The sequence below is a fragment of the Mustela lutreola genome, chromosome 9 (assembly GCF_030435805.1).
Source record: "Mustela lutreola isolate mMusLut2 chromosome 9, mMusLut2.pri, whole genome shotgun sequence".
In the NCBI taxonomy this organism is placed as follows: domain Eukaryota; kingdom Metazoa; phylum Chordata; class Mammalia; order Carnivora; family Mustelidae; genus Mustela; species Mustela lutreola.
The window spans coordinates 131,013,158-131,021,049 of record NC_081298.1 but is presented as its reverse complement, the minus strand read 5'-3'; the positions used below and the strand labels follow the sequence as shown (position 1 = coordinate 131,021,049).

At 55.3% G+C, this 7,892-nt stretch overlaps 1 long non-coding RNA gene across 1 annotated transcript; it reads left to right on the top strand.

The window, feature by feature from the left end:
- Positions 1-3,833: 3,833 nt before the first annotated feature.
- LOC131808226 (uncharacterized) lies at positions 3,834-7,685 on the top strand. Its single transcript, XR_009344736.1, has 2 exons — positions 3,834-4,025; positions 7,497-7,685. It is a non-coding gene; the product is annotated as an uncharacterized LOC131808226 (long non-coding RNA).
- Positions 7,686-7,892: the final 207 nt, after the last annotated feature.

Sequence of the window (7,892 nt, the reverse complement as noted above, 5' to 3'; positions counted from 1 at the left end):
CAGAGCCTTCCCCCAGCCAGCATTGGTGGGGGGTGTGTGTGGGGGGGTGGGGGGGTGCTTGGGAATCCGTGTGGACGTGGAGTTGGGTGCGTCCAGCAGGCCATCGAGGCCTTGGTCCGGCTACCCTCCTCCTCCAGCCACAAGCAGAAGACAAAGGGCTGCCTTTGCACTCTGATGCTACCCCACACCAGGGGCCTTCTCGGGAAGGCAGCTCTGCTCACACCATCTCGGCAGCTTAGAGAATGGATTCCAGCTCCATAATCCAGCACCTAGGGCGTTCTCAGCTGCCTCCAGCCTCCTTTAACCAGCCGGCTTCTCCCTCCACTTCCACGGCTGAGCCCATAGGCTGGCCCCGCCCCCCGAAGTGCCAGCCTCAGGGCCTTTGCTTACTCCTTGCTGTTGTTGTCGTCCCAATATTCAAATTCGGTTTTTCAAAGTCTGCATCAAACTCCATCCTCCTGATCTCATGGCATTTGTGACTGTCTAGAGTCACTGATTTATTTCCATGAGGCTGTTGGACTGCCCTTTTGTCTCCCCGAGAGCCTGGCCCAGGGCCTGGCACCGGGAGATCTGGGGAAGGAGTGACGGAGGCTGAGGCATTTTTGGGGGCTCTGTCCGAGAATGCTTTCCAGCCTGGGCTCAGCCGAATCATGAAGGCACTAAGAGTGCCCCCACCTTGAGGGCACCTGGGAGATGGAGTCAGTCGAACCTCTGACTCCCAATCTCAGGGTTGTAAGCTTGAGATCCAGGTTGGGTGTAGGATCACTTAAAGATAAAGTCTTTAAAAAAAAAAAAAAAAAAAAAAAAAAAAAAAAGTTAAAAAAAATAAGCGTGCTCTGTCCTCCTGTCCAGGTATCTGGCACCTCCCTATCCCTCTTAGAGGGTCAGGGAAGGCCTAAAATGCCTTGGGGACATAGGCCCCAGGGTGAGCAGAGAGGAGCCACTGCCCTGGGCTGGGGTCTGTAACTTTTCCCGTGGCCTTGCCCAATGTGTCCTCTCATTCCCGAACTGGGTGATGGAAGGCTGCCCTCCAGTCTGGAGCTCCCCAGACTGCAGGGAGCATCGGGGCGCAGGGACCAGCCCGCTGTGGTAGAGGCAGGCCCAGGGGAGGAGGGGGGTGGTGGGTCCTGCCCAAAGTGACCCAGGCCTGACACTGCCTAATGTGGCTTCCTTGGTCGACATTTTGTCCTTGGAAGGACCACAGAGATCCTGGAAGAGGCCCTGGATGGCGTCCCCCTCCCGCCCGTTGTCCTCCCAAGCTCCCCACACCTTCCGCCCCGTCGGTAGACGCTCCTGTAGCAAGGAGCCCCCAGAGAGCCTGGGTGGTCTTCATGTCCTCTGGCCCCCACCGCAATGGGCACTGACCTCAGGGCTCTGCGCATAGGGAGAGCAGGGCCGGCCCAGCTTCTTAGGCACTGACAAGTGAACCGCATGTGGGAGACCCCTGGAGTCCAGGCCAGCCCCGGACGCTGGAGCTCATCCCTGAGCCTCGCCTCGGAAAGGCCGGTCCGGCAGCACAAGGCCACAGGCCAGGCCCAGACCAGTCTTGCTGCTCTGGATACAGCCTCTACTCTGAGTTCTGCTCCCCGAGCCCAAAGAAGGGGGTAAGTCCAGAACGTTCTGTGATTAAGGCTGTGGGTGTTGGCTGTGACTGTACAAAGAATGTTTCCAGTAAAACCCTGAGTGATCTAGAAAGCAGTGACCACGCCCACCACGTTTATTCTTAGAAATCCCAGAAAGCTCTTGACTAGCTCGCTCTTGGAAACTGGACTCTGGCAGAAGACAAGAGGGTCTGTGGGAGACAACCCCCCCACCAAGTCCCTGCCCTGAGCAAGAGCAGTCCACCGCCTGAGGCAGCTGAGTAGAGGGGCGGCTCCCGGGGTCCACCGCTGTCTGCAGGCTGGTGGGGGCACTGCAGCGACCTGGGGCCTTCCTCCCACCCTTCAGTGGCCTGTCTGGCTCCAAGTCCTTTGCTGATAAGCACACCTGTGTCCCGTGTCCGACTCCCTCCAAGGAATTCCATCCAACATTCCCATGTTGTGGTCTACTCTGGAGGCTAAAGGGGTCATGGTTTAAAGTCCCTACCTTGGGGTGCCTGGGTGGTTCAGTGGGTTAAAGCCTCTGCCTTCTGCTCAGGGCATGATCCCAGAGTTCTGGGATTGAGCCCCCATCGGGCTCTCTGCTCAGCAGGGAGCCTGTTTCCACCCCTCTCTCTGCCTGCTTGTGATCTGTCAAATAAATAAAATCTTTAAAAAAAAAAAAAAAAAAAAAGTCCCTAACCTTTAATGCCTGGTTTTTGGCTCTGGGGAAGTGTGAATCAGACTATAGTTTATTCCTTGCTTATTCTTCTGGCACGTGCTTGTTGGGGGAGGGGGGCCTGGGGCAGAGACTCCGATGCTGTCCGTGGCTCCCCTGGGAACTCAATATGGCAAAGTCATAAGGGCACGAATAACTGAAACATCAAGTATGAAAAGGCCAGAGAAGGCACCAAAATGTTACATGGTGAGGAAGGAGAGGTTTGGCACAGCTGTGTGGACTGGGCGGGCTTCCTGGAGGAAGGGGCATTTGACGGAAACTTGAAAGAATAGCCTTTTTTTTTTTTCATTAAATCTTGAGTTTTGTAAGGGGAGTGAGGCCCGAGGCCCAGGAAAGCCCCTGACAACACAGGAGAGGCGAAACGGGAGGAGGCGGGGACTGCGTCAAGCAGACGGTCCGGATTCCATTCCCGAGCGCCTTCCTCACCAGAGGACTAAGAAGATGGTGAGGATACCAGGCAGGAGCATGGGAGAGCACTGGGCTCAGGGTGGGGAACCCTACGGGCAGCGCTCCCGCCGCGCTACTTCTCCCGAGTGTGGTGCTGACCGGGTGGGCACTCCTGGTTTCCCCCCACGCAGGCTGGGATCATCTGGCGGCTCTGGTTTGCAGGGCCTCAGCAGGCACCAAGCAGCCTCTGCACAGGGCAAGCTCGAGAACACCATAGGGAGAGATAAATAGTGTCACTGTACCAGAGCCATGGGAGGTTGACCAGCACGGTCCGTGTGTCAGAGAACACAGCCAGCAGCCGGACCCTAGCCAGCCCCGTGCCAAAGTCCCTCTCCACAGGGAAGGGAGACTGAGGCCTGCGTCTAGTCATGCGGGACACCAGAGGGTTCACTGTGGGGCTCCGTCCTAACATCGCTCCTGTCCCCTTCCCGATAAGAGATCCCTCCCTGTGTCATGGCTAGAGGCAACCTCGAGCCAAGATGTCCCTCAGAAGGAACAATTTACATTCAGTAAAGGGACTCTGTTTATACTTTTCTCCTCAGACCTTGTTGCTCCCTCAAGGCCCTCTGTGCGTCGAAGTGGCTCGGGGCCCGGCCCCCTCGGGTGAGGAGCAGGGTCGGAGAGTCTTGCTTCCCACAGGAGGACCGCGTGCTGTGTCAGGGTGGGCTCTGCCGGCCACCAGGGGGGTGGGGACTCCTGGGAGCCTAGAGCACAGAGAATTTGACAGTGACTATTCCTTCCGTGGGCAGTGATGGGGCTCTAGAGAGACCCGACTCTCGCTCCCCTGCAGGCGTGAGGAAGCGGAGGCCCAGGAAGGGTGGCAGGGACCAGGAGTGGGGTTGAGGAGCCTGGGGCCTGACCTGACAGGAGTTTAGAAAACCCTGGAGCTGGCTTCATGATGGAGGAGGGGAAGGGATCCTTGTGAGGACAGAACCTTCTGTATCTTGGCTTCATTCTCAGTATTCCAGTGTATGGCATGGGTGTAGGGTTCTGCAAAGTGTCACCACGGGGAGAAATGGGTAAAGAGGATATAGGAGCTCGCTGCATTATTTCTTATAACTGCAGGTGAATCTGCAATTATCGGAAAATAAGTGTAATTAGAAAAAGAGGAAGGAAGGAGAAAACTTCAGAGCTGGCCACTCACGGAAGTCTGCGGGGACGGGGAGCCAGCCAGGAGTGGACAGCGGAGTTGGATCAATGGTGGGCCAGGGGCGCTCGGCTGGGCCCGCTCTGTGAGCACAGTGACTTCTGGGCCCACCACGGTGAGTGTCAAAGGACCGGGAAAGGACAGGGAGCAGAGCGGAGAGGGTGCCCCAAGGAGGGCGCTGCAGGGGGATGGTGGGGAAGCCACCACAGACCTCTGATGACCCGTAAGGAGGGGCGTGGGGCAGTTGTCGGACCGTGTCTGCTCTGCGGCCCAGGGCCATCATGGTCAGAAAGGGAGTGGGCAGCCAGCTGAAGACGGGAAGGCAGGAGGACTCGGGGTATCTCTAAACCACCAGCTGTTTACACTTCCGCGGGAAGAATTCACATCGGATGCCAGGAGGGCAGGGCTTGGCGGCAGGAAGTGTTCAGGGGGTGTCCGAGAAGCCACCGGGCTGTGTGGTCTGCAGCTGGGTCCGAGGCATGTGCACTTTCCCCGTGTCTGTACTTGAACCCCGCTGAGCAGCCACAAGGTAGCAGGCAGAGGTCCCTTCCTCAGCATGGGGCTGGTGACGTGGAAAACCGGAAGATGACCTTAGCAGCAGAGGAGATGGAGTTTGGTGAAGGGACTGACGGGGGCTGGGAGCTCTGATCAATGGCACGAGGTCTGTGGTCTGTAAATGCCTCTTCCTAAGTGCCCTAGACAGAGCGTAATCACTGGGGCTCCCTTCTGCTCACTGAATCAGCATCTCTAAAGCTTCTCATGGACCCACAAACACTCCCACCTTTTCAGACCTCAGTCCTGTTCCCTTTTAGCACCCCCTATACCTAACACTGTGTCTCAGCCCAGGCAGGGAAGCCAACACTATCGGAGGGTTCCTGCCTCTGATGCCCATGCTGCGGGAGGAGCCCCTGTCCACGGGCACAGAGACGGACAGAGCCCGTTGCCAATGCGTCCAGAGCCCACCCCACATTCTGAAAGCAGGCCAGGAAAATTGCCATCGGCCTTGCCAGGACTTGCCTTGTGCCTCATGCTTGGGCAGGGCTTGGGGACAAGGCAGACATGAGGTGGAGTGGGAAGGACCCACATACTGCCCTGCATAGCTCCTGGTGTGATGTGAACTCATCTCACAAAGCCAGAGATAGACAGTGGAGGGGGGTGGGGGGTTGGGGATGGTGGTGGTGGTGGGTGGAGCCCATCTGGGCTGCGGACTTGTGGGAATATTGACAGGAGGAGGTTTTTTTTTTGAGTATATCTAATTTTTTATTTTTTATAAACATATATTTTTATCCCCAGGGGTACAGGTCTGTGAATCACCAGGTTTACACACTTCACAGCACTCACCAAATCACATTGGAGGAGGTTCTTCTTGAAGGAGATTTGGCCCAGGAGTTCCATAGGTCGGGGATGCAGACAGATCAGGGAAATCTTCAGAGGACGGAAAGGAAGGGCAAATGGGCTGGGGTGAGCACCTGGTGTGTTGCACAGGATAAGCCTGGAAGTTTCCATTTAACTTCCTGACTGTCTTCTGTGCTGCTTCACCATTGAGGAGGAGGTGTTCCCTCCAATTCAGAGGATGGAAGCAAGGCCAGTGAAGATAAAGGACCACCCAGAGGCCTCAGCTCTTCGGTACCGACCAGATCGTGTTGGCTGGAAAGGAGAGCGCTCCTTGGCGTAGGCACAGAAAGGCAGCTGGGATGAAGGCTGCAGTCCAGCTGCAGAAAGCCCTGGAAGCCAGACCAGGGAACCCCCACCGGGGTAGTGGCTAAATGCTCCACAGTTCCCAGGGGACCGAAAGGCCTGCCCCTCCAGCAGCTCTTCCTTTTGCCGCTGGCTCTGGCCTTGCCTCTGGAGGGAACTTGCGGGGGCAGCTGGTACAGAACCTGGGCACATGCTGGGGCTCCCCTCTGGGCTCCATCCCCTCTTAACTGGCTGACCTTGAGCAAATCTCATAAGCTCTCTGATCCTGAGGGTTTCACAGCAGCGGAATCTAATACGCTGTCAGTTGCTGCAAGGGTTGGAGGTACTGGAGGCAAGTGCTGGGTGTGTGGTCACACGCAGCGGTGGGGAGCTATGAATATTATGCCCGCTGCTGGCTGCGGGCACGTCTTCCTCAGGGTCCCTCTTCAATCACCTGATCACCTCCACGGGGATTGTTCCGACCCTCGCTAATGCTGCTCGATGGAGGGGAATCTCTCAAGGATTTGCGACAGAGCCCCATGGTCTGGGATATGCCCTGAACATAAGGAAATCGAGCGGCATCCCTAATCCTGCATCTCACACATTTTACACAGCATCTGAGAGGAGCTGCCGACGTCGACAGCTGGTCCCGCAGCGTTCCCTCTCGGAGGAGCTATTAGCTGTGTCATGCAGCCATTTGTAATGAAATGGAAGTGTTTTGATTTCTCTAGGAAGCCGGATTTTCTCCCAAATCCTTGCTGCTTTCATCCTTGGACATGAAACAGCCTATTCTAATCGCATATGAAGGGGCAGCGGTTATAAGGCGCCCATGAAATCTGATCACCAGCTCAGCTCCCGGGCGGCAGCTTTGATCGCTAGGAGGGAGCAAGGCGTCCCCAGCTTGGCGCTAATAGCCCCATGCATTATTGAAGAGCCACGTTTTGCCAGCAGACACGTTGAGGGAGATACCCAGATTGCAGGCTGGAGTGTCAGCTGCTTCCCTCGCTCCGCGGTGATCGAGCTTTGTAATCTGGCAGAGCCACTAAAAATAGGCACCTGACAGAGCTGTCTGTGCGGCTCGCCCCACCCTTGCCACATACTAGCTGGGGGCAGCTGACATGGAACATGCAAATAAGGTGAAACCACCACTTTCCAATTCTCTTAATTGCTGGTCCTCTGATCCAAATGTCTGGGGAATGAACAGCTGCCCAGGGAATATCCTTAGGAAATGCACATCGGATGCCTCGGCGGACTACGGGCTGGGCGGTGGCCTGTGTTCTCTTACCCTCTGTGTGGGACACATCAGATGCCCAGGCTTGGAGATCTGGGGCAAGGTGAAGGTCGGAACAATCATCCCGGAGAATTTGCTGGACATGTTAAGGAGGGTAGGCAGAATCCCTCTACCCACCCTCACTGTTTGGAGTGGGTAACCTAGTCAACCCCTCTTTCGTTCATTCAAAACCTATTATTTCAGGTGCACCTGGGTGACTCGGTCGTTAAGCATCTACCTTCAGGTCAGGTCATGATCCCAGGGTCCTGGGATCGAGCTTAGTGGGAAGCCTGCTTCTCCCTCTTCCACTTCCCCTGCTTGTGTTCCCTCTCACTGTCAAAATTTTTGGGGAAAAAAAGACGAATAAAAAAACCCATTATTTCAATATTTGCAATGTGCCAAGCACTGAAACTAACGGGTGCAAGGACAGATGGGATTCTCAGCTGTGGGAGATAGCCCTTCAAGATGGCCCCCAATGACTCCCATATTCACATACTTCCACAGGCCCCTCCCACACTGATTAGAGCTGACCTGTGTCATCAATAGAATATCATGGAAATGATGGGGTGGGAGGTCTACAGCAACTTTGTAGAAGACACTGCTGTCTCTGCCTTACTCTTGGATCATTTGTTCTGACAGAAGCCAGCTGCCATGTTGTGGAGAGATCCAGGCAGCCATGTTGGAAGAGGACCTTGGAGCCCCAGTCAAGCCTTCAGAAGAGAGCAGGGCTGACACCCTGACTGTGACCTCATGAGAGATTGTGACTCAAAAAATCACTCAGCTAAGTTGCCCTCAGATTCCCGACCAATAAAACAGATAATAAATGTTTGCTATCATAGGCTGCTATATTTTGGGGGAATCTGTGGTATAACAATAGCCAATGCACTGGCTATCTTCAGAGAGTATCAGTCTGATTGAGAACTGGATATTGATTAATTATAGCAATAGCTAGAAAATGGCAGCCGGGAAAGTTGCAATAAATGCCTCCATTAGGGGGCACTGACCTAGTCGGAGAGGCCTGAAGAGGTTTCTGGA